Genomic DNA, 27694 nt, shown 5'->3' with positions numbered 1-27694 from the left:
AACTTGATCCACCACAAAGATATATTTGTGAAGGATGCATCCTTGGTAAATTTTCTCACCAACCTTTCTCAAACAATGTAGTAGATAGAGCTAATCACAAATTGCAGCTCATATAGAGTGGTGTGTGTGGTCCACATTAGTCGAGCAGCTTGATATCTCAACATCAAACCCAAACTTTGATCCCTTCTCATTTAGGAGATGAATGTCGAGAGTAAATTCTAGAAATGTGCAATAGCATGTTTTCCACATGGACACAGCTAGAGATAGAAGTAGATTATCATCTAGACGTTGAGGTGTAGGATACTTTAGAAATACAAATCATGGGAAGGAACAACTGGAATCTCTAATGTACAAACAGGTAGAAGATGTCACTCTAGAGGCAAGGAGGACCAAAGAGGCCGAGGTGTGGATGGCAAAGAAATCATATTGGAAATAGCATGAAGTGCTATTATTATGGCAAACTAGGTCATATAGTAAAGGAGTGCTAAAAAGAAAAGTGTTATTAAAAGTGGGAAGCTCCAACTCAAGGGAACTATGAATCTTCAAGCAATCAAGTTGAGGATAGACGTGAGTAGCATTTTGTGATGCAGCATATGCTTAGTTCCATGACTGCAAATGCAAGGAACCTTTGTAGATGTATGGTATGCTGATTCGCGTACTTTTAATTCCTAGTAACAAGAGAGTGATTTAAAGATATATAAAAAAACCAAGATATGTAAAAACATTAGGTGATGATATTATGTATCCTATTATGTACATTGATATAGTGCTATTATCTATGAAAGATGGCAACATAAAGTACTTGGTTGATGTACTTCATGTTTCAAAACATTATAAAGAATATGGTTTCAGTTGGATGAATGGTTGAACAAGGTCTACAAGTGAGATTTAATCATCATGGATGTTATGCAGAAGATTTCAATAACTAGTACCATGTGGTTATACAAAGGACAACATCATTGGAAGAATGTTCACATCGGTGGATGTAAACATGCTTGAAGTGAAGGCTCTAATGTTTGCACATAACTTGGTACAAGTGTGATTACAAATATTGACATTTGACATTTAACAGAAGCATATTGGTCATGTCAATATTCAGCGGTGACAAATATGTAGTTCCAAAGCATTGTTTTACAAGTTTGCTGAAGTTCAAAGTGGAGTCTGGAATGCATAAACTATATGAAGCATGCTACTTGGGAAAACAATCTAAGCATGGATTTCCACATGATAGAAATGTGAGTCAAAGTCCATTATATGTGGTTCATTCTAATGTTTGGGGAGTAATAAAAATTTCATCAATTAATTAATGACACTATAATATATCTTTCATTGATGGACCGCACTAGGAAGGTGTGGTGTTATTGCCCACTTTTGGCCTCTTCTAGAAAGACAATTACACGATTTTAACTTAGCAGGCTATAACTATCATGGGGATTATTCAAAAATATCTTGATCCTAAGCTATGGAGACAAACCCAAGACCAAGAACACATAGCAAAGAAAGATGTTCAAAACTGATAACTCTCCTCAACTCCCAAAGCAAAGCCCAACAAGAAAAGGACCTATGGCTGGAGTGTGCATCTATGTTCATTATCTACTAAGAGTATGCAATGCAATCTCAATGACACAAACTAGCTAAGACAGAAACATGTTATTTTGATGTATCATCAATAAACCAAGAGAAACAAAGGACTGTAACATCAACATCATGAGACATAAACGAAGAACAAATGAATATATTTATAATTGAAAGTGTTTACACAACAAAACTAGAGTGTTGTTATACATCACAAGAGCATGAATTTGTTATCACAAAAAGGTAAATAAAAATATCTTATATTGTTGTTTGTTCCTTGATGTCCATCTCCTTTCACTGAGTGGTGTTGAATTTATCTAAGTTGTTCTCGAGGTTGTTGAGTATGTGAGAATCCTCTCAGTGCTCAAGATACAAATGAATGAAATTATACACTTCTTATTAGGGCTTTTGTGTGTGTATATTACCATGTGAATGTGTGTTTTTTTTTTCTAGGGGGAGGTTCTTACAAACTGCCACATTTATAGAGATTAATCCCACATAGTGTTGGAAATGTGTGTTGTTTTTTTTCTAGGGGGAGGTTCTCACTTATTATTAGGGCTTTTGTGTCTGTATATTACCATGTGGATATGCGTTGTGTTTTTCCTAGGGGGAGCTTCTCACAAATTTCCACATTTGCAGAGATTAATCCCACATAGTGTTGGGAAGCTTTGCATACTAGGGTATATATACAACTTTGAACACATGATATTTTTAACAAGCGAACGAGAGAGAGAGAGAGAGAGAGAGAGAGAGAGAGAGAGAGAGAGAGCTTAGTTTTTCTCTCTTCACGGTTGTGCACTCTACTCCCGGTTTTTGTGTTGTGTGGCTCTGTTGGTTCCCTTGCGCTTGATGGCGCTACTATGGCTGGGCTATCCCCTATATGCATTGTGTTGATCATGCACTCCTGGTGCTATTATATGTACCCTTGTGCCCCTTCTCATTTTTGGTTATTTCCCCCCTTTGTCTTGTACACGGCCTTGTACTACACGACCGTTTCCTAAAAGGGGGTGCCCAAAAGGAATTGTTTCATGCTGTTAAGCTAAACATACAACCTTTCACACAAGAGAGGAAAAGAAGAAGAGAAACAACCATACAAGGGTTGAGTGGGATATGTACACTTAACCAACCCTGATGAGGGTTAACTCCTCTTTGTGAGACCGCTAGGGGCTAACTCCACCACCACTTGTGTCACCCAAGTGGAGATTCAAGAGCTAGGTGAAGAGCAAAGAAGGAGGGAGCTATGGAAATCTCAACCTTCACTCCATGCTGTTAAGAAAACGTGGTGCTCATGTTAGATCAAGTGTATGGAGGAGAGGGACTCACAAAATACAAGAAAGATATCTTGTTTATTTAGTTGTTTATGAATACAACTAGGCCTTACTTAATACAAATTGCCTTCTAGCTCCACCTTTAAATAGGTGAGCTAGTGGACCTTAAGTCCCTTCACACACACACCCTTCTCCTCCCCTTCTACATAACCTTAGTCTTTTAATACCCTCCCTCAATACCAACTATGAAAGAATTGGAATAGGTGGTATTGGACATAGGTTGCCTTTATAACATTAGGCATACAAGGATGTCATGGTGGTGTGGTTATCTAGGATTTACAACTATGTTCCTAGAGCCTTAGTGGCTAATACAATGATGCCATCTAAGTCTTTATTTGATGTCGATGAAGATTTACACCTTAATGATGGTGCACCCCACTCTTTGTGCTTGCTTGAACTCTTGTAGTTGACATGCTTTAGACATACATGCCATTGCTTCGACATGCTTTCCACCTTGACCATTCTCACACAATGATCAGAAAAAGGCTGCCACCCTTGCTTAAGTGGTTTGCACATAAATGTTCCTTCAACATGGTTGATGCTTCCTTGAATACCATACCTCCTCCATGGGCAATGAGGGCCTTCCTTCTTAGAGTAATGGTTATGAGGTAGATTTATATGGGAAAGGGAAAGGGAGGGTCTTACCACTTGCCTTATGGATTGGTCAAGGGCAGTGTCTACTCCACAATTACAACAAAAGCTTTTGTGCATTGGTTACATGATACCCATTAGGGTTTGAAGATACAAGCTTAATGAGAGTGAGTAAGTGGTTGAGGTAAATGCTCAAACCAATAAGGTACATCATCCTTGGCTCAAGAAGGAGAGGGCATGGCTCATAATGTTGCCAATGCCTCTTACAAAGACAATGCCAAGAGATGTTTAAAATCATGACAAACAACAAGGTAGAGCACTTAGTGATGCTATGCTCAACCTTACAACTCATCTTAGGAGATGAAAATGTTGAATATGCAACGGAATAACATGACTTGGGCTTGGGAAATGAGAGCATATGGCTTATGACATGCCTTTGCCTCTTACAAACAAGAGCCTCAAGGGTGATACACAACAACATTAAAGATGAACACTTAGTGTACATGTGCCCAACTTTAAACCACTCAAAAACTAAGTTTGTTGATGAAAAAACCAGAAATATTTAACCTCTTTTGCTTATGGGATGAAGACAATGGCTTATGGTTGCACCATTTCTCCTTGGAAGCTTGCGAAGGTAAGCATAGAAGCGGGTCGATGAAGAATTGTAATGTGGCACTTATGGTGTGTGCCCGACCTCCAATGTTGATAAAGAAGAGCCTCCTTAGTGTTAAAGACCTCCTCCTTTGATGGTTAAGACCACATTAGTGTTAAGCAACACTTTGTTTGATGATTAAGATCACCATTAGTGTTTAAAAAACATGATTAGTGCTAAAGAGCACATTTTTAACGTCTAATGACACTTGTAGTGGTGATTACACCATTAGTGTTTAATAACACTCTTAGTGTTTAAAAACACTTTGGAATAACTCCCCTTTGCTAGATTAGAAGCTTCATTAGTGTTAATCAACACTATTAGTGCTCATAAGCACACTTTGAAAAGCTTTGAGAACTTGAAGATGATGTGGAAGCTTGATGACTTGATGAATGAGACTCTGAATGCCTCATGTGGTTGGCCACCACTTCAAAATCAAGAGTAAGATCAGCAACAAGCCCTCACAAGATCACTTAAGTGATTAGGGCAAAGAGGGAAGGATTAGAGCAAGAAGAAAAGAAATTTTGAAGCTTTAATGGAGAGCTTCAATGGAGTTGAGGAAGTCAGCCCTGGTTTTTCTGTTGTAGCAGACAAATGGAGCAGCCATTGGGGCTGAAATTAGGGCTGTAGCTCCTTCACACATTGGGCTTCAAAAGCCCTAAAGCTATGCAGCCTATAATCAGCTGTAGGTGGTGAATTCTTGTACAACCACTGCTGCGCAACTATGCCGGGCTGAACCAGTAAGAATGCTGCGGCGGCAGAGAGGAGATGAATCCACTGATTGGTTGTACGAATATGTGCGCCTACGCCTCCTCTTCACTTCTCTTGATGAAAGATCGCCAAGATATTGCCTCCATGAGTAGCTAGAGGTCCTCCACCAGCAGGGGGTTCAGCTCCACAAAGAAGAAGATAAGAAAAAATGAGGATTTTGACCTATTCTACACCACAAATGTGACCTACTCAACCAAAGCTCGAGATAGCATGTTAAGAAAACGTGGTGCTCATGCTAGATCAAGTTTGTGGAGGAGAGGGACTCACAAAATACAAGAAAGATATCTTGTTTATTTAGTTGTTTATGAATACAACTAGGCCTTGCTCAATACAAATTGCCTTCTAGCTCCACCTTTAAATAGGTGAGCTAGTGGACCTTAAGTCCCTTCACACAAACACCCTTCTCCTCCCCTTCTACATAACCTTAGTCTTTTAATACATGCCACATGTATGCAAGAGGGACCTTGGTAGAGAGACAAGAGAGGGGAGAGGAGAGAAGAAGCATACCCCCTCCCTAATTCAGGTTTGTCCTCGGGCTGACATGGATGTAGCGGTAGTAGATCAAATAGGTGTAGAAAAAATTATGGTGCAAGGTTGGGGGGGGGTGATGGAAGACATGGTAGCTTGTCCATAAAGTTTTCTCCATCATGTCTTCAAAGGTTTGGAGGCGCCAAGCTAGCATCCACATGACGTGCTCATAGTAGCCAAAGATCTGCTTCAGTGTTAACCCTTTGTTGGTGTTGAAGGCGAAGCCTCGAGTGTCTTCATGACAGTGGTTCTAGTTGGGGAACGTCTCTAGCAACGTGATGATCAGATTGAAAAATCCGATAGTGGCGATCACCACAGGATCGGGCGTCTGATCATATCTTCTGATGATGGAAGAGTTTCTAGGCCCATCTTCATCGAATTGGCATGTACTCAGGGTTTATCTGGAGTGGGCACAGCACCTTGTAGTAATTCTCCCTGATGTATTATGGCATCAATAAGAAGGGTCGCCTCCAGGCTGGCGGTTGCTGGCCCATGAGATTGAACATTATGGGACAAGCAGTGGTGGGTGGCCGATGATAGCCGCCTCTTTATCGGGGGGGGGGGACGCTCACACCTCTAGTCGATGCTTCATGTCAATGTATGGACGCAGGACATGGATGTCCATGCGATCCATGACCCTTCCTCTCTTGGAGTTGTTGACCGATCAAGATCCGTATTTCCTGATTGAACTTCAATCTATCAAGTGGGTCACACCAGTTCAGTGGGTTGAGCGGAGGGTTGACTTCCTCATGCTCAAGTGGTGGCGGCAGTGGGATCTCATTGTCTTGCAAGTGTAGGGGGAGGGGTTGCTTGGGGGCGGTGGTGACTAGGTTGGAGGGGTGGGTGATGATGAGGGTGTGAGGTTGGCATGAAAGACTGGGAGAGGCCTAGCCGATGTTGAAGGTATATCGGTAAGGGTGGTGGGTAGGCGTAAGTTCAGTTGTCAATGTGTGGGGAGGGAGGTGGAGGAGGAAAAGGGATAGGTGTAGATGATTGTGAGGGGAAGAGGGGGAGTGTTGTAATTGCAAGAGGGGGTGAGGGTGGAAGTGTTGTAATTGCAAGAGGGGGTGGGGGTGGGAGTGGTTATGTGTTGGTGCTTGGGTGAGAGGGGATGGGGGGTGGTGGTTGATGGTTAATGGTTGACGGTTGATGGGGGAGAGATGAGGGTGGTGGTGGTTGAGGGGGTTGGGCTCCATCACCTCCATTGTGATCATCATGGTTGTTGTGGTTGTCTTCCTCATTGGAGTATTCTTGGCCGTGTGATCTGAAGAAGGCTTTGGCCTCCACAGCTTCCTTAGGGGTAAACTCCATTGGGAATGCCACATGCGAGTCATCAAACCACATGATGCCTATGGCTTGCATGACTTCCATGTGGATATGACATCTTTGTTTTAGGAGGCCATCTGCGGAGTATGGTGGGAGCTCCTCGTTGATGAAGGGAGCAGTAAGCTATGGGAAAGAAAGTTGGATTGGTCATGGATCGAACAATGTCTATTCATATGGAATCAAGTTATTTGTATGACAATGGAGAATGGGTAAGTCATAATCTCTCAAATATTTCCCTTTATGTATACATGTTATGTGGTATGGATATCTAAACATAATGTTTTCTTGTTATGGTAGGTGGATACATTGGCGCTTAGTATGTTCTATCGAGTAAATTGCCATGTCCCTATTATTGATCGTGAGGCTGGGCAAAATGTTTCAAAGAAGTTATTCAACGCTCAACGAAATTTCATTTTTGAGAAGAATAAGAAGCATCCATTCCAACGCACGATGGTCTTGGAGCGCTACATTCGAGGTGGTGCAGAAAGATCTCCTGTGTTCTTTAGGTGAGACAATTTTCATTCTGTTCATTTTCATGGCTACTTTTTCAAAATACTTAGATGCACGTTTATGATTGTATTTCATTGTAGGTGGCTAGTGGAGACCTTCTCAAGTGAAGGAGATGGTGTCTTGGACGTTTTTGCGGGATGTGGAGGCTTGGGATGTGCATGCCAAGGGTTAAAAAGGCACTATATGGGGATAGAGAATGACATGGAGGTAGCCAAAGCATGTTTGGGAGATTTCTCATTAGGTCGGGATGACACGTAGAAGAATGCTATAATTTGTGGATCAAAAGACTTTGTAATTGAGATTGTCATGGCTTGGAAGTTTAAAGATCGATATATACATTTTTGATCTTTAAAAGATTGTGTTATATATTTAAGTAAGTAAGAAAGTATGTATGTAATGTATGTATATATGTTAGTGCTGCGTAGGTAGCTCTTGTATGTATGTATGTATATGTATATGTATGAGGTGTATGAATTTAGGTAGATATATGTATATATATAATTATATCAATAAGTATGATGTGGATCAAAAGACTTTGTAATCGAGATTTTCATGGTTTGGAACTTTAAAGATCGATATATACATTTTTTTATCTTTAAAGGATTGTTTTTTATATTTAAGTAAGTAAGAAAGTATGTATGTATGTATGTATGTATATATGTTAGTATGTAGCTAGCTCTTGCATGTATGTATGTATATGTATATTTTGTATGTGTATATGTATGAGGTGCATGAATTTAGATAGGTATATGAATATATGTAATTATATCAATAAGTATGATGTGGATCAAAAGACTGAAATTTATATTGTTGATCTTTCAAAGCTTGTTATTTATATGTAAGTAAGTTCTTGGTCCTTTACAAAGCTCATAGTAAGTTCATGGTCCTTTGCAAAGCTCGGACTCCTTGTTCATTGCTCCAAAAAGCTCGGCAAAAAAAGCTCGCAAAAAAAAATCCCCGCTACCTATGCATGCCGCTAGCAACCTAGGCATGCCAACGTATGCCAGTAGCAACCTAGGTATGCCGATAGTAATGTACATGCCAATGTATGCCGGTAGCACCCTAGGAATGCCGGTAGCAAGAAACCTAGGTATGATGGTAGCTTTCAATGTATGCCGATAGCTACCTATGCATGCCAGTAGCAACCTAGGCACACTGGTAGCTGCCTAGGCATGCCGGTAGCTTCCAACGCATGCCAATAGCTTCCTAGGCATGTTTGTAGCTACCTAGCCATGCTGGTAGCTTCCAATGCATGGGGGTAGCTACCTAGGCATGCTGATATAGCAACCTAGGCATGCCAGAAGCTTCCAATGTATGTCGGTAGCTACCGATGGATGCCAATAGTTTCTTAGGCATGTTGGTAGTTACCTATGCATGCAAGTAGCTTCCAATGCATGCCGATGGCTACCTAGGCATGCCTTTAGCTATCTATCCATGTTGGTAGCTTCTAATGCATGCTGGTAGCTACCTAGGCATGCCGTTAGCTACCTATGCATGTCAGTAACTTCCAATACATGCTAATAGCTACCTAGGCATGTATTTAGCTACCTATGCATATGCCGGTAGCTACCTAGGCATGCATTTAGCTACCAATGCATGCCGGTAGCAACTTAAGCTACCTGTGCATGCGGGTAGCAACCTAGGCATGCCGGTAGCTACCTATGCATGCCAGTAGCTTTCAATGCATGCCGGTAGCTTTCTATGCATGCTGGTGGCTACCTAGCATAAGGTTATATGCATAAGGATTTTAAGTATTTATGTTTTTTCTTGGATAGATGCCAAATAACGTGAGGTGCGATATTACACGTAAAGAAGGAGTCAATTTTCTAAAAATATTTGTAAGTATATATTAGCCTCAAATTGTATCTTATATTTTAATTAAAGAAGATTATCTTAAATAACAACTTTCTAAAATGTTCATTTGTTTGTATGTCTATAGCTTGAAGTAGTGGCCCGTCCCCCTATGCAAGATGAATATGATTTTGCATTACAATGGGGTTTGGAACCTCTATTTGAAAGGGTCCAAGACAAAGGATATATTGTTATTACTAGAGGACGTGCTTGGTAAGCATGGCACGTAAGTACATTCCTAAACCTCTTTGTTTTTGCAAAATTGACTTTCACTTGTGTTAGTTTTATTGTGTTTTAGGATCATGTAACTAGAAATGGTGGTGAAAATGTCCAAGCAACAAGCAATGGCAATGTGAGAAGTGAAGGGGGTGGAGTTGCAAGGAACAACAATAATCGCATTAATGCATGAGATGTAGACCCCCTCAATGTAGCCCCTAGCTCCATAGATTTTCATTACACTTTATCTTGTATATGAGTTTTTTGAAATCATACACTTATGTAATCCCGCCAAGTATTGTAATTGAATTTTAACATTCCTAAAATCATAAATTTCAATTGTCCTTTTTTTGTATTTGTCAAGTTTTATATTACACTTTTCCATGATGATGTGAAGTTGTGTTAGTTTTACTGTGTCTACATTAGAAAAGAAAGAGCTGGGGTAGACTGGGGAGTCCTGTGCACACTCCCTAGTTTTTCCCATATTTTTATTATTATGCAACACATTCACTACTGACAAGCACAAATAGCAACAATATATTACTGCCCAGCAGAATTATAACATTGCCTAACGCTGCTATTTTTGCTATTGAGCAGCGAACCCGATGCAATGAAAATAGCAACGTGTTTAGCAGCGAAATGGGTCTGACATCTTCGTACCCTTCTAGTTATAAAAGCACTGCTATTTTAACTACTAAACCCTCATTCTGTTGTAGTGTCCAATGGTGCTTCATAGCTTTAATGGTGACCTTCATAACTTTAATGGTGACCTTCATAGATTTAATAGTGACCTTCATAGATTTAATCTCCAACCACTTGAAGCTTAGGGTTTCCACTCATTGTGAGAGTAACCTATGCTGTGATAGCATATAAATAGAATAGGGATGTACAAATAACACTTGCATAAACCCTAATTAGCTCTTACATGACCATAAATAAGAATAGAAGAAGCCATTGGTTTATTCGACTCTCCTTCGCACACTCTCCATCTTCAAAATCCACACACACATACGATAAGTTCACACCACACTAATGTAACACCAAATGTCCACACACTTGGCCATTATTGGGCATGGGTAATTATTATCCACACACTCCTATGACTAATGCACACATGCCATACTGACACTATTTAGATGAACTTTCTATCTCAATAGTTATGCATGCAAGTAATCTGGTGTGCGAGAATATACACATTGTGGCTACTACACAACAAAGCTTCTGTATGCAACATTGGTAACAGAGCATTCAGGATCAACCATCTAAGCACTCGGTTCTCCCAAGATAGGTGCACAATTCCATGGAATATTGTAGCCAAGGTAGCATTTATGAGGTGGTCGACAGAGGCAAAGCCAAAGGGAAGCATTCCATGGGAGTGTGGTGCTCAAATGAGCATACCGCTCTGGCTTTCCCAAGTAAATGGGCATATAGCCACATGTGTAGCTGCATGTATAACTACATGTATAGCGGTTCCATGAGATTTTTCACCTCCAAATTTCCTTTATTTTACAAAAACCTAGGCACAGCTACACTTTCTGTCTCTTATAGTGGATTAAATACATGAGAAATACAAAAAGTTAACAACTTAACAACTAACAAACAAACATGGATTCCATCAAAATAATCACGAAAACCATGAACACATACGTGTCAAACCACTAAATATACCATAATGCAAAACATTTTCTTGTACTATGGAGGTTAAAACATCTAGTGGCTTTTAGGGAAAATACTTGAAGTGTCCAAGAAACACATTTAAATAGTAAATGTTTAATATAAAAAGGCGAGAGGGTATAAAACAACCCTGGCTAACCACACCAATATCAAATCATATCATATCTATATGTATGCTTTTAAAGCTGGCAAGTAGGATAATCGACTGGTGGTGGTGGCAACATCTGATTTTATCCTACCCCATTGAGGGTGATGAATGGCATGTCCATCCCCCATGATGTATGGATGTCCAAGTGGTAATGCACAAACCAAACCCCTCCACATTGCATCATTCATCATAATAATAAATGTTTTTTATAATGAGAAATTTCTCTTGAGAAAATAACTTCCTTTAAGAAGATATAAATGGAAGGACAATTCATGTTAGTTCTCAAGCTCTAACAAAAAACAAAGTGACATCTTAAATCTATAACATTTTTACTCACAAAGCTTTAAATAATCAATCAACAACTTCATGCATAGCATACACTATGAGCTACGACATGCCGTAGTATTAATGCACGGAGGTAAGTATAAGCTCATGAAGAAAGATATGCCACCATAGTAGACAAATCTTCATAGATAAACCATCAAACCATAAAGATATCTGAGTAGCGACAGAAAGAGTACTTGGAACATGTACAAGTGATGGAGTTAGTTCACGAACATAAATGTCTTTAATGAGCCATTTAGAGCAATGACACATAAAAATTTATTATAAAGAATTTTAAATGCTACCTTGGTACATGAGGTTCTCTATTATTTTTAGAAAAGAAAAACGTTGAAGTGAAAACATTTAGATGACAATTGGAAGAAGCTATGCAAAATACTTCAACTAGTCAAAATTAGAGTTGAATCTTAACTACCACTTAAGCCTTGTTATAGCACATTAAAGATGAAATTGAACAATCACTAGAAACCACATGGCATTTACAAACATTGTAGTTCTTTAAAACCTCACACTAGTCTCGGTTCATATTTTAGTGGACCTAGTCAATCCTCGATTCTAACTATACAACAATGGAAAAAAGAATTAAGAACTTACTCAAAATATTTTAAAGCAAATTAAGAGAGTAGCAATGAAGTTTTCTACATATTACGAGAGGAATAAAGATGGAAAATCATATTATGCAATGAGGTAGAGAACATTTTGTGGAAAAAAAGGAACCATAATGTGTGTGTGTGTGTGTGTGTGTGTGTGTGTGTGTGTGTGTGTGAGAGAGAGAGAGAGAGAGAGAGAGAGAGAGAGAGAGAGAGAGAGAGAAATGTTAAGGTAATCACGATTGATAATAAAACTACGAGGTGTTGCATAATATTATGATTACCTGGCACTACAACACGTCGGGGGCATAGCAGCATTTTCTAGTAGCTTTTCAACATTGTTTTTTTTGGATGTCGGGTATTCCATTTGTTGCTCTCTGCAACATAATTTTTGCTACCCAACAGTACTTATATTAGCAAAATTTTACTCCTATACTGTGATTTTGCTGCTTTACGATGAAAATAGGAGAAAATTACGCTGCATGAAGTTCCAGAGAGTTGTTGGATGCTGAATTTTAAAAATACATGTCACATACACACAGAAAATGATGTATATTTTCTAAAAAACATCCATTAGAACCCTTGGAGCCATGTTTTGAGTAAAAAAAAGATAGTTGAATTTTTTTGAGAAGCGAAACAATGTCAAGATCATGAATATATCCAATCTTGGAATAAATCCATATGTGTTGCTTCATCAATGTCTATATCTAATGGAAGCTCAATGAAAAGTTGGGATTCCATATCAATATCAATATCACTATCACGATCCAATGAAGCATTGTCATTATTGATAGGTGACTCATCATCTTCTTCAGATTGATGTTACTCACGGTCTTGATCGACCCCCTCCAAAAGGTTTTCTTTAACATCTTCTTCCAATGAGCCAATTTGAGGTAGTACTTGCACCTCATCGAGAGATTTGGCCTCCACATCTTGATCTTGAAAGATATGTTTTGAACGAGGAAAAACTTGTATAACATACCACCACTTTGGATCAATTCGTTCGGCGCATGAAACACAACTTAATATCATAAAGAAAGGGGTTACACTTTTATTATACTACATCAAGATTTAATTTGGGATTGGCTGGGTTACTAACCTGTTGACAATGTTGAGGTAGTATGAAGGTATCTTTCTCATCATTCCAAAACTTGGTGGAATCAATTTGAAAGAACCCATTTGGATGTTTCTTCAAGGTTTATTGATCACCTCTATATATCACCTCGAACCATTTGACATCAAAGATGAAAAGACTAAATTCTCTAAATTCTCTAAATCCAACCTCAAGAATATCCTGAATGGTTCCACAATACTCAAGATTGTCCTCTATGACATTGGTATCATGTCTACTAGCTCGACTTTCTTGCTCAAAAGTTACTGTCACACCACAATCAAATGTGTTTCTTTTAGAATATCCACATGCTCCATGTGAAAGTGCCTTCCCTCTTACCATATTACATTATATAGTTTGTACTAACATTACACAAAAGAATGACATTTAGTATAGTGCATTAAACAAGGTATATACGTGAGATAGAGATGAAGAATGTAATTGCTTAAGGGTCACATCCTCTTGCATATTCATGATCTTCTCTTGTGATCATGTCTCCATTTTGCGATGCCATTGATATTGTCATACGAAGCCATTCTATATGGATCACATTTGATAGAGGTTCCAAGCTAGGCGAGAATGGCAAACGTCTGTTTGCTCTTCTGAAATCTTTTCTCTCATCCTTGCGTCTATTGATTGCATCCTTGTATCTCCCAATCCACTTCTCCACCATGATGGAACTATTTAGGATGCAGAATGTATTCACCTTGTGGCGTAATGCTTCATCCAGTCTTCATTGCCTTCCTTTTCCCTGAGGCACATTAGTGATTAGTCGGTCATCCTCCTCATTACTCTACAATTGTGGCATGGAAGGATCTATGTGAGATAGATGTTTTGACATATACACAAGAGACTCTTGCATCAACCATCCCTCTGCCATGTTACTTCTAGCCTTGCTCTTTGTCTCACAAATTCCTTTAATGGTTTCATGAATCTTTGAGGGAAAAACATCCATTGAACATGTACAACACCATACAATGCCACTTCATCAACCAAATGCACCACAAGATGCAATTGGCTAGTGAGAATTGTTCTAGGAAAGTTGTCCTTGATCATACACACTGCCTTAATAGCATTGAGACGAGAGATCTCAATGGATGTAGGATCTATCTCCTTTACGACAAATATGTACCTACATAAATAGCAATCATGTGTGCTATTTACCAATACATAACTTGTGAGCACATGAGAATGCCAAATAAGCAATATAACTTAGTGAATTGAAGAGAAGATTCATACCTCACCAAGATTCCCATTTTGTAAATAACTCTCACCTTCTTGTCTCCGCGCAACCAACTATAGCAATTGGAAGAATAAACTATGCATAGAAAAAAATGAAAGTTAGTATATGAGCTTACAAATTATGTACCACAAAGAGAAAATGAATAAGCGAATTGCATAAGGCCTATTGCATAGCCTATGCATAAGGCTTCTGCATTATTGCATAAGGCCTATGCATAGCCTTTGCATAAGGCTTCTGCCAATAGGCCCTATTGCATAGGCTATGCATAGGGCTTATGCATAAGCTATGCATAGGCTATGCTTAGGGTATTTATAGGCTATGCATAGGGCTTATGCATAAGCTATGCATAGGCTATGCTTAGGGTATTCATAGGCTATGCATAGGGTATGGGGCATTGTTATATGCCATCTAAAATTCTGCTTATTTCAAGTTAGGAGTGGTTATCCACCATGAGTAGGTGGTTATAGTGGAGGGGGGAGCCCTTGATCTTCTCACTATCCTTCTCTTGTAAAAGAGGAGTTGCCTTTGGCTTTAATAGTGGGGAGCATGTGGAAAGTCCTCAGAAGATATCATCTGAAGGGGGCATTGTCCACCCTGCTTGTCTAAGCAGTATTGTATGAGGTCTTAACAATGTTCTAATATCACATGTTGCCTTTATTGTCTAAGATTGTGTTGTTGTTTTCTCTTGGTTGGATTGACATTATTGAGAAAAGCTCTCTTATTCATTCACCCGAATGTTTATTGTACCCTTGGGTACTGGGTTTAGGATTTAGACTTATGCATAGAGATATGGGACATTGTTATATGCCATCTAGAATGTTGTTTATGTCATGTTAGGAGTGGTTATCCGCGAGTAGGTGGTTATAATGGATGGGGAGCCCTCAATATTCTTACTATCCTTCTCTTGTAAAAGAGGAGTTTCCTTTGGCTTTAATCGTGGAAGAGTGTGGAAAGTCCTTAGAAACTATCATCCGAAAGGGGCACTGTCCACCATGCTTGTCTAAGCAATATTGTAGGAGGTCTTAACAATGATCTAATATCACATGTTGTATTTTTTGTCTAAGATTTTAAGCATGGATTTTGTTAGAGCAATTGTGTTTTGTTGCTGCATGCATATAGGTATAGGCAATGTCAATCGACCCCTCACAAGACCTTGATGTGGAAAATCTGCTATCTATTATAAATGAACGATATGGGCAGCAAGCTTGGTCTTAGTTTACTTAGACACAGGTATGGTTCCATCAAACCTTTTCACATACACAAAGTTAATCTTGTATGTATTCTATAAGTCTTATATTTTAATCTTATTTGCAGGCGGGCTTACAATCGGGCCAGTCGACGCCATGGGGGCAATTGACCCCACTTCGCTAGTCGGGATAGACCATGCCGTTGATAGGCGTGGGGCCGAGTGGCGCAATCCCATAACGATATGCTTGTAATGAGCGTACACCACCTTCCTCGCCTAGACCGACCCCCACTCCCTTACGTCCGTCTTCACCACAACAACGACATAGTAGTGAGTCTGGGATGACAAAAGCGTTTCTCTACTCGAGTAGTCTATGACAAAATCGTTTCTCTGCTCAAGTCTCAGAGAAGAGCGTGCTCGTCTCTGACCCCAGCTCGAAAAATAAAAAACAAAAATAGGGAGTCTGGGGTGGTAGTAGATGTGCTAGCGGAGGGGGAGCGGGCTACTTCTGCTTTGGCAAAAGCGGCACTAGGTCTCCCAATGTATCTCCCCAAGAGGGGGGTCTTCATCTACACATTATGAGCCAGCCCTGAGGAGGCCCATCCCACCATTCGATCTGCACACCCTACCATACAACGTGGATGTGGATGGGGCCCTCTTGATGGATGCACGAGGAAAGCAAGTCATGAACCGCATGCATGTACTTGCAAACCTAGAGTTCATGAACTCCTTCAAAAAGTGGAAAGCACAAGATGAACTTTCAAAGCAATATGTCATTGATGTGCTTAAGTCAGAGCTCCCTATTCCACATGTGGGTCTTTGCTTCTCCAAGGAGTGGATGAAGAGGCGAATCAAGATTTTTCTATCTAATAGGAGAGCAAATATCAAGAGAGTAGCAAAGAATAACTCGGAGAAGCCCATCGTTTGCACGGCTGAGGAGTGGAGGCATGCACGCAACTTTGTGAGAAAGAACCCAGGTGCTTTTCAACAACAAGCCCCACGATGAGTGCTTCCCGACTACGAAAAAGAGGGGCTTCAAACTTTGGTGCGGGCAAAAAATCCTCCTATATTGCTCATTTCGTAAGTAATCATTTCTTCTCCTCTTTCATTTTGTTTTGTACTATATTGTTTTCTTTAACTAATTATATAATTTCTTAATTGTTTTTTGTAGGGAGAGGTTGTTGGGTGTGACCCAACAAAGGAGGAGTACGACTATAGGTACAAAGCTCCCCATCCGCAATTGTGGGCACGGATGCGTACACGAGGCATACACTTGGATGATTCCATTTTGGGGACTCAAGAAGATGAGGTAAGTGAGCCTAAACCATTATCGTTTCTACGTCTCATTGTATTTTAATGCCCTTGCTTACCTTGTGCTTGATAGCATGTATGTAAGATGAAGAGGAGGATCCTGATCATGAGCATGAAGCGATAGAAGCAAGTGAATAGGACAAGGAAGACGATGATGATGATCACTCAAAATTTGATAAAGATTCCAGTTGCCTAAACCATTATCGTTTCTACATCTCATTGTATTTGCCCTTGCTTACCTTGCGCTTGATAGCATGTATGTAAGATGAAGAGGAGGATCCTGATTATGAGCATGAAGTGATAGAAGCAAGTGAATAGGACGACGAGGAAGACGATGATGATGATCACTCAAAATTTGATAAAGATTCCAGTTAGATACGTATTCATTGTAAACATTTTATGCATATATGGCCAAAGGCCCAACACTTTGTGAAATATAATAAAATTTGGGCTCAATTTCATTCTCCACAATCTATCTGTTTCTTATGTTTGTGTTTGTGTCATAAAACTGAAACTATGTCTCTCTTTTAATTTAAAAAAAGAGCTCGGGAAGACTAGGGAGTCCTGTGTAGACTCCCCAGTCTGTCCTGGCTCTTTTTTTGTTGTGCAGAGCTTTCAATTAAGCAACGAACCCGTTGCAACGAAAATAGTAGTGTTTCTAGCAGCAAAAATAGCCTGACATCTACCTACACTTCTAGTTATAAAAACATTGCTATTTTCGCTGCTACATCCTCATTCTGTTGTAGTGTGGGTTGAGGGCCTTGAAGCGGACGGCAGCCCAACCTCCACCGGGCACATAAACGGTGTTGCAGGAGATAGGCTTGACAAGGTTGAAGGAGGCAGGGTCACTGGAAGCATTGAAAGTGTCGTTGCCCATGCCCACCATGTAGAAGTTCTCGTCGTGGAGATGGATGGGATGTTGTTCGAAGAAGAGTGTGGCCGTGTCTTGGTATACCACCTACACAGTGTTGTTGAAAGGGATCACCCATACCCGCATCCTTGGTAATGCTACCTTTATGTCCAGGTTCACCGTCGTGTAATCATATTGGAACAATTGTATGTCCGAGAAGTCTGTCGTGTGTAATAGTAGGCCTAGGACAATGGATTTCACACTTATCTCATTTGTATATTTTCCATTGATTGTCTATTATAAAGCCTCATACAAGACATACCAAAAGCCTCATATAAGACATACCAGATGTATCCGAAATTTACTCTCAGACCTCTCAAAAAGACACTCCTATATGTGTGGGTCCTAAGATCATACACATAAAATAAAATATTTTATGATTTGAAAATCTCTTTCTAAAAAAGAAGAAGCTCTATTTATTAGCTTTGAATATAGATTCAAATTTTTGATGTAGATTAATTTATAGTCACACGTTTACTTTCAATATATATAGTCACTGCCTTTATTATCAAAGAGACATTTCTTTTAACATTGACAGTGATGTCTTTAGGTAAACAAACTAACAAAAATATTGATTCTAGTACACGTACAATGCACCACTTATGTGAGGTTTGTATGCTGACTTGTCTACCTGTACTATGACATAGTGTAGTTTTAAAAAATTCCATATATTCAAGAAAATTTCTCTTCTCTATATCTCTATATTATCTTAAGGAAGAGTTTCTCAAAGCTATCACCTGACACGAATTTGGAGGTCCAAAAGAGGAGGAGGAGGAGGTTCGAGGAGATTGGGGTTGAATTTGAATTTGTTGGATTTCTCTTCTCTTGTCTACATTATCTTAAGGAAGAGTTTCACAAAACTACCAGGTGGCATGAATTTGGAAGTTTGGGAAAAAGAGAAGGAGGTTGAGGTATAATTTGAATTTGTTGGAAATGTGAAGAGCACGCATCAGCTAACTAGTCTATTTAAGTTCTAGATAGTCACTATAATAAGAAATTTGGATTTGTGTGCATCTTTTTTTTTTAATAAATATGGAAAGGGATGATGTGCTACCTGGAGGAGCGAGACGTCAGGTGTGACGAAGGTGATGTTGCTGATGGAGGTTCTGATGAGGGTGTCGTTGGGACCTTGGTAGGTGGGTCCGGTCGGACAAGGCTGTAGAGCGTAGCCTATAGTGTGGAGCAAGTCCACGTCCACGGTTTTGGGAACATTGTAGAAGTAGTAGCCTTGTGAGTAGTTCTTGCTCTTGAGGCTGGAGTAGAATCTATTGGTGGCGAAGTCGGTGTCATTGACCAAGGGCAAGCTGGGCAAAGTTAAGTTGGTGGATCTGGACATGGAGCCAATGTAGGCTGAGGATGGCCATGGTGGGGATGGTGGGAAAAGGCACGAAGGATGCATTGGGCATCGAGAAGACAGAAGCTGCGATGTAGTATTGGCCTATGGACTTGTTGGCCATGAGGAGGACGTTGAAGGTCTGGTCGGGTGCCAACACTACGATGTCTGTCGTGTATGGCTCCACATAGTTTGCATCGGCCTCCACAACTGTGAGGCTATGATTGGCCACCATGAAATACATGTGGAAGTTCATGGCTACATTGATTAACCTTAGCATTACCGTCTCTCCCTGGGTCACATTGTATACCATTGTCTCTGCATGCATATCCATCCACACACATACATATTAGAATCTTTGCCTCGACAAAATTCATATTAGAAGGCACATCAATTTCCAGCCATTTGATAAGGCCACCATGAAAATACCTCAAGTTAGAACTCACATTATGCATTCATGTGTCTACCTATTATTTGACCCACTTCGACGAAATTCTTATGTTTCGATGCATGTGAATACACTCTTACTCTTAAATCTTTCCATTGCTTACATGGACACATACTTAAAACAACAATAACACAGTTGTTGGTGCCTTGAGTTTTATAACGTAAATTTTTCCCCTTTTTCCTTCCTTTCCACTGCAATGTGCATACATATTAGAAGACCTTAGCTGCATAGGGGAAACCAGTCATGTTAGATAGCATCAACTTCTTAAACTAGGAAGTTGTGATCCAGGTAGCCATTACGATACATACCACTGGATGAGCAGTTGTAAAGGTCCCCAGGCTATTCATTGATAGTGATGGCGTCGCAGATCTTGTAACCTCCACCTTCAACAAGTGCCTACCTTATAACATCCTCCACATTCGTGTTCCACCACTCACCTAGACAAAAATAGTACTGTGATTTATGAGTAGGAGATGCCATGATCTTGTATAATGCTAGATGTTTGTGTTGTTGTTTTGAGGCACAAAATCTTTGTGTACTTTTCTTTGAAGAGGTTTTAATTCTTTCAACGAAGTTATAAGCGGATTGATTTGTTTATCCAACCTAGAAGGAGAGGGGGAGCTCTAGCTTGGGTTTGGGAAATGGGTAGGGGGTCTTGTTTTTCTTGAGAATGATAAAAGCGCCATAAAGGTTGGGCATGCTATATATATATATATATATAAAGATATCATTACACCAATTATAGGCGGCTGCTATAAAGATATCATTACACCAATTATAGGCGGCTGCTATAAAGATAGATACGCTCGTCACATTTTTTTTAAATGTAGTAAATTAATTGATCATACCTATGCCGTATGAACCAAGGTTTGTAACGTTAACCACCACCTTGTCTCCTTCCCTCACGTAATTTGTTGGGCCGGGGAACGCGCCGTTCACAGTCAAGAGAGACTTCGTCTTGCAAAGGCGCGTAACATTGGTGTTTTGTATCTGACAACACCAAAAATCATGGTCAGCGCCCAGGATTAAATATAGGGCAATCATTAATAGGATCAAAAGCCCTGCTAGAGCTTCGATTAATATGTATAAATACAAGGGGGGCTAATTCCTGTTTAACCAACCGTGAAATTGAAATAGCGAGTTCTTGCAGAGTCCACGTTACAGAGGGTATCACTACAGGTTAAGCTAGTAGTCTTGGAGATGCGTTAAGGGTGGGTTTCATATAAAATGTGGTTAAATAGAGTGCTGGCTCACTACGCTTGCATGCAGTAGAGGTTGCCACAAACAGTACAACTCTAGGGCCCTGGATCTACGTGCGTGCCGTCTATGTGCTGCTATATATATATGTGGCTAGGTGAAACCGTGAAACCTGCGAGATCACCTAATGGCTCGTCTGACGCATTGTAAAAAGAGTTTAAAAGGTGACGTTTAATACGAAAAATTGCATTGAACGTTTCTTTTGAGCCGTCCTGGAAATAACGTATTGAAAAAGCCTAAGAGTTAGTAGTGTCAATTGAATGTCAATTTTTTACACTTCACCCAAGTGTCACTCTATACGGTCATCTCATTTTATCACGTGTAAGAAGAGAGTTAAAGAGTGAAGGATTTCAATCATGACTCCAAGAACCCGCTCCGCCGAACTTCTGATCGTTGCGTGAACAGCTCGTGCGATGGCGGGCTGCGTCTGATAGCCCCCCCTCAGGTGCATGGGCACCGAGTGGAGGGGAGCCCCTACTCTGCTCAAAGCACAGGGGTCTAGCTCTGGGACTGCTCAGTCTTCACGGTCTGTTAAGAGCACGCAAGCAGCTTTTCATCAGTTAGGCTACAGTGGCCCCTGGCCGTGGATGGCAATAGAGATGCCATGCTGAAATATGAGTAGGTGCTAGAAGATTTCATGGACACCAAAAAACAGCTAGAAGATTCCAGAGCCCGAGTGGAAGAGCTAAATTTGATGCTGCTGCAGAAACAATTCGAAGAAGAGGTTCAAATCAACAAGCAATCCCCAGCAAAGGTAATGGCCACATCAGGCAATCCCTCTTCCATTAAACCTTTAGTTTGTCTTCCACCAAAGCTAGTTCAATCTTTGGAAACTGATTACACAGCCCGTTGTTTAGATGGTTTATTGTTCGGGCTAAGACCACTAGTAGATTTCCTTAGGGGTTGGGATCAAAGACAACTGGATCTCCATAGGTATTGAGGTAGAGACCATCCAAGCCCTCCCAAATGGGTACTACCTCTTTCTATTCAAGGACCCAAATATGGCTCTTAAGGTCCTAGGTTCAGGGCAATGGATGTACAGGAACATCCCCTTCTGTTTCTTCAGTTGGTCCAAAAACTTTAACCCTCAAGGTCCAAAACCCTCAGCTTGCCCTATGTGGGTTGAGCTTCCTAACTTGTCTTTTTACTTGTACCCTTGGTTCAAAAAAATAGTTTCCCCCATAGGGAAAGTGCTAGGTATGAGACCCAAGAATGAGTACAACCTGGCTTGGCATCCTAAGGTCCTTGTGGAAGTGGATCTAGATAGGCCCCTTATTAATGAGATTGAAATCAATTGCGGTGATTATAACATCCAGCAAAGCATCCTATACAAACACCTTACCCTAATGCATGCTTCCACGGTGGAAAGCAAGGGCATGTTATCAGAGAGTGTCCTTCCAAATACCCCAATTTGAGTGCCATTAGTGCCCCTAATCTTCTATCAACCAACAACCGAGCTCAGCCTATTGGAGTGAATAAGAATCTGACTGTGCCTTCTCCCCTTGTTCCCTCTACCTCAAAAGATGAGGGAGAAAAGTTTATAGTACCCAATAGGAGGAAGACCTTTAGACAAAATACGGCGGGAAACCAAAGAGCATTTGCCAACTCCTTCGCCTTACTAGACAGCATCTCGGACCCTGATGATTTGGTTGACTCCCAAGAGATCATTTAGTCCACGTTGCTGGATAGATCTAGAATTCTGGCCGAAACTAACCAAATGGACCATGACCAAATGCTCCCTCCCTACGCAATGATGGTTGGCTCATTGGGAGATGAGAAAGATAGGGTTGAGTAGTCTCCGTCTGATACAAAAAATGGTATGCCCAAAGAAATGGAGATAGTCAAGGAATTGAAAAGAATGTATGCTCAGTTTGGATCCACCACACCTCAAGCTACCTCCAAAGTGGGACCTAAAATTGTCAATTCCCAGAAAAAGGGCAAATGAGATGCACCACTTTGAATGTTAAGGGATTGACTGACCATTCAAAAGTCCAACTAGTGAAACAATGGCTAAGGAAACTAGGAAGATTTGACTTCATAGCTCTAACTGAAGTCAAAGTTAGCGGGGATGAGCTTGAAAAAAGGTTGGTCAACATCTCTAAAAAGCACATCTGGATCTACATAGCCCACTATCAGGGTTCTGTAAGGAGTGGTTGTGGGTATGCATGTGGACCATCAGAATGAGCTGAAAGACGTGAGGATTTATACGTGTGATCAATGGGCTTCATTTGAAATGACAACCTTCTCCTTCATTGGTATTTATGCTGGAGGTGCTCAGGCAATCAGAATCAGAACCTGAGGTACCTTGAGAAGCATCCTTGATCCTATCATTCTAATGGGAGACTTCAATATGGTAGAGACAAGAGCAGAAGGTTATGCAAGAACTATCTGTGGGGAGGGGACCCCTCGATTAAGAAAATCCCTAAAGTCGGGCGGGAATAGTGCTGCTTGTTGGAAACAGGTAAAGGGGGCCTTAGAATCAAAGACGTGTCTAGCTTGGCTAATAGAATGGCTGCCAAATGGGTGCTGAGAAGCTTTCTCTACCCCTTTGAAGACTGGGCTTGGTTGATCACTAGAAATCTTAAATAATTCTAGCTCAAACAATTACCCAAGTGGAAGAAGCTCCTCCCGCTCACAATTATGGCTAGCAAATACTTGGTGAAACCGATTGGCAGCCAACTAGTCCATTCGCTTTGGTCGGCTTGGAATGCTATCAAGACTGACATATCCTTTCTAAGAAGCCTAGTTACACATTAGGTATACACGGGCCAAGCATTCCCCTCCCCCCAATTGATAATGCCCAAGCTGAAGCGGCTTTGAGGATGCATAGGAAAGGAATCTATTGTTGGTGGGATATTTGGGATAGAGACATCAATTCTTGGATGTCCAAAGCTGATTTGATCAGAGATTATAATGTCTCATATGTAGAATTAGACCTTATCGGGGCAAGAATCAGCTTATGGCACCAATCGGACACCTGGTTGCTATTGATTAAAGATATGCCAACTCACCAAGATTTCCAATGGAAGAATAAAAAAGGACTACTCCCTATTCTCCCCAAACAGAGGACTGATCCTATCCATTGCACTTTAAACAAGAGATGGGGAATCCTTCTGGACATATCACAATGGTATTTTCTGTTTGGTAACTTATGGAATAAATATGTGGAACCAAAAAAGCGTGCCTAGCTTGGTTGATTATGTTCAAAGCTATTTGGACCCAGCTTAAAGCCCTCAGACTTAACATAGGGGATGGGAAGTGCCACAGATGCAAGGAGGTTGAGGATGACCTGCACATTTTCATGCACTGCCCTATTGCAAAGAAATGTTTCGAGTCATTTTCCAATTGCATTCAGCTATGGAATGGCTACACCCTTGGCTGGAAAAACTTGTTACTTGGAGAAGGCATCGGTTGCACCTTGGAACTATGGGTTGTCTTGAGAACTGAAGTGTTATGGTGCTTGTGGTTACATAGACTTGATTCCATCACTACAAGACAATGCTGCCATACACGCGTTTCATACACGCGATAAATTACGGGCGCGTGTATGGTCGCGCATGTATTTGAATAGTATCCGGCGCGTGTATTTTAGCATTTAAATTCGCATGTATATTGGCATCTATCAGCGCGTGTATAAGTGCGTGTATATACACGCAATAATACACGCATCAATACACGCATCAATACACGCTTTATTAAGAAAAACTGAATTCCTTTACAAAATTAAAAACTATTTTCTTTAAACCATCTCATAGTACATTACAATATATATCATTACACAATCCCACTACATGCATTTACAACAATGAAATATATTCAAAAATAAATCATGAGATGATAATTAAAAGACCACATATAATAGAAATGTCATCAATTTAGAACGATACAGTGACGGATTGGTTAGGGTTCGATCTCATCTTCAATAAGATCCATCCTTGCCAAACGATCAACATCAATATCCATTTGATCAATTTGTAAGGCTATGATTAAATTTATTCCACTATCGATATTCTGTCCATTGATAATGGTATCGATGTCCTGATCATCCTCATCAACATCACCATCATCCTCAATGGTAGGGTCATTCTCATGATCATGAGAAATGGCACGCTCATCCTCATTATCATGATCATCTCTTATTTCTTGATCATCAATCACAACATCTTCATTGGCATGTTCGACATCATCTTCATTGCGGCTTGTTACGTCCTCCATATGCTCCATATCAGTGAATGTATTATACTTCACTTTGAAACGTGGTGCAATAGGGATGACGTACCACCATTTAATGTCATGCACCATTCGCAGATAGATAACCTACTCAAATACACATACTGCAGTAATTAATTAGCATATCAAAAGTCAAGGGGTACGCGAGCTTAGATATATATGTACATGAAACACATTAATAAAAAAATGCATACCTGCTCACATTATTGTGGCAATACGAGCCTATCTTTCTTTGTTTGCCAAAACTTTGTAGAGTCAATAGTTACATAGCCACTTGCATGGCGTTTTATCGTTGCATTAGGCCCTTTTTCCACCATGTTCATTTGCCATTTGACATCCAAAACATACACAAAGAAGCGACGAAAGTCAAGCCTAAATATGTCTTGGATTGTGCCACAATAATCATCCATTTTTCCATTAGCTCCCTCAAAGCTACTAATGACACCGCAATCTTGTGTATTCCTCTTTTCATCAATTCTTTGTGTTCGAAAATGCTTGCTTTCACACCATATAGCATTGAACATAGTCCACTGGACCAAAATAGAAGCAATATTTGTGTAAGCAATGTGAATAAATATTAAAAGCAAATCACTTACAACTAATGCAAAACATTAGTTCTATGTACCTTTAACATGCATCCTCGTGCATACTCCCATTCTTCCACCGTGATATGCAGCCCCTCGTCGCTCTCTGCTCTCTCCGTTTCCTCATGCAACCAATCAATATGGATATCATTCGGAAGTGTTGCTAGATGCTTAGGGTACGCCTTACGAGAGCCACGTTGCCTCCGAAAGAGAGCTCTTTCTGCTTGCCTTTTTGTCTTTGCATCCTCATATCTTGTAACCCATCTGCTCATCAATCCTAAACCTTAAACCACTAATTCAAATTTGCAAGTTAGAATGCTTACTTCAATAATGCGTCAAGACTTGCATTGCTCCATCCATAAACTGTTTGTATATTGAGTAGTTCAAGTGAAGCACGTAAAATAGAGAATGTGCACCCTTCAAAAACCGGTGTCGATGAAGCCTTGTAAAGATGCTCTTGTTCCATATCATCGTCGTCCATACCTTTGGAATCATCCTTAAAAAGATTCCGCACCATATCATCAAATACTTCCTCTTCCACAACTTCGTGGGGTGCAGGGCTATTGTCATCCCTTTCCCACTCATCTCTGACAATAGATCCCGAAGCTCCAGCATCATCTCGTCGACGCTTTGCATGCTCTCGCCACACGTAGGGCACCATGTTAGGGTGTGGTACTGCATCCTGCTTCAATTAGAGTTTATGTATTACAACTCCATTAATTTAATTTGGATACCATGAGTCATTTGAATACCATCAATTTACATCTACTCACCTCTAAACCTGTTTGATTCCATTCTCCATACATGGAGATGTGATTCAAGGTAATTCGACATGCTCGTATAATGCATCCTTGACATCGATTACACATACACTTGATCCTTTGTCCCAACCACACATCGCGATTACGATGACGCATTGTCTCATCTTCACCAGAACTGCTTGAGGAGGTTGATAACATCTTATGTACAAACCAGAAAACACAAAATCATAATCTGTTTTTAATGAAAGTATAAAAATCGCTTGTATTAACGCGGCTACATCCTAAAAATTGCGTGTATTAACGCGGCTATATCCTAAAAATCGCGTGTATTAACGTGGCTACTTCGTATAAACGCGGCTAGATACTTAAAATCGCGTGTATAAACGCGGCTAATTTATCATACACGCAAAAATACACGCGTTTCTACACGCGACGACCTGTTTAAACTAAAAATAACCCGCCTTCCCCAAATAAACATTTTGAACTAACACATCTACTCTCTTTCGTTTTCGCCTCTTCCAACAGACACTAAGCCTAAGTGCAAGGAGCAGACAAGGAGCACACAACACGGGTGAAAGAAACCGACCAAAAAAGAACTCACTTTTTCAGAGGTGAGTCAGTTTGTCCTTTGCCTTGTCTCTTTGCTCAGATTTGTTTATGCTATTTTCTCTTTGCTTTTTGGGTTTGTCTCTGTCCTTCTCTTTCACTGGTTGCCATCTGGTGAACGATTCTGACAGGGGCGACAGTGGGCCTTTTATAAGGACACATTGTTAGAGGTCGGTCGCTTTCAATTTTTTTTTTTTTGCGCAGGTCGCGTGTAAAAATGCGTGTATGTCTGTGTGTATCCTGTCTGCACAGACTGTTCATGCGGATATACACGCGTTTCTGGACGGGTGTGTACACGCGTTTCTGGACGGGTGTATACACGAGACTGTGTTTCCTATTTCTATGGTTTGCAGGCTGATAGGTGGCTTGGATGATGATATTTGTGTGAGTCAAGAGACAGCCCATGATGTACATGAGGATTATTTTTGCAGATTCTTTATGGATATTCCAGGTTCTTCATCCGATCCATTTGCATACAGCAATTGGCTGATGGAGATGCTAAATCATTTTGGGCGCCATCTTGGTCCAGTTGAGCTTACAGAGTGCATGTATGCCTATCCCCCTCCTTCCATGCCTGGTGTCTATACCCCTACCGCCGCGAGTATCCAGGGC

The 27694-nt window shown here is 40.4% G+C and overlaps 1 pseudogene; it reads right to left on the bottom strand.

Moving 5' to 3' along the window:
• Positions 1–11201: 11201 nt before the first annotated feature.
• The window catches only part of LOC147637952 (laccase-4-like), a 40045-nt pseudogene continuing 23552 nt past the window's right edge, over positions 11202–27694 (bottom strand).

The sequence above is a fragment of the Cibotium barometz genome, chromosome 6 (genome assembly GCF_041138505.1).
Source record: "Cibotium barometz isolate CiBa-2024 chromosome 6, ASM4113850v1, whole genome shotgun sequence".
Classification (NCBI taxonomy): domain Eukaryota; kingdom Viridiplantae; phylum Streptophyta; class Polypodiopsida; order Cyatheales; family Cibotiaceae; genus Cibotium; species Cibotium barometz.
The sequence above is the reverse complement of the archived record's forward strand: the minus strand, read 5'-3'. Positions and strand labels throughout refer to the sequence as shown.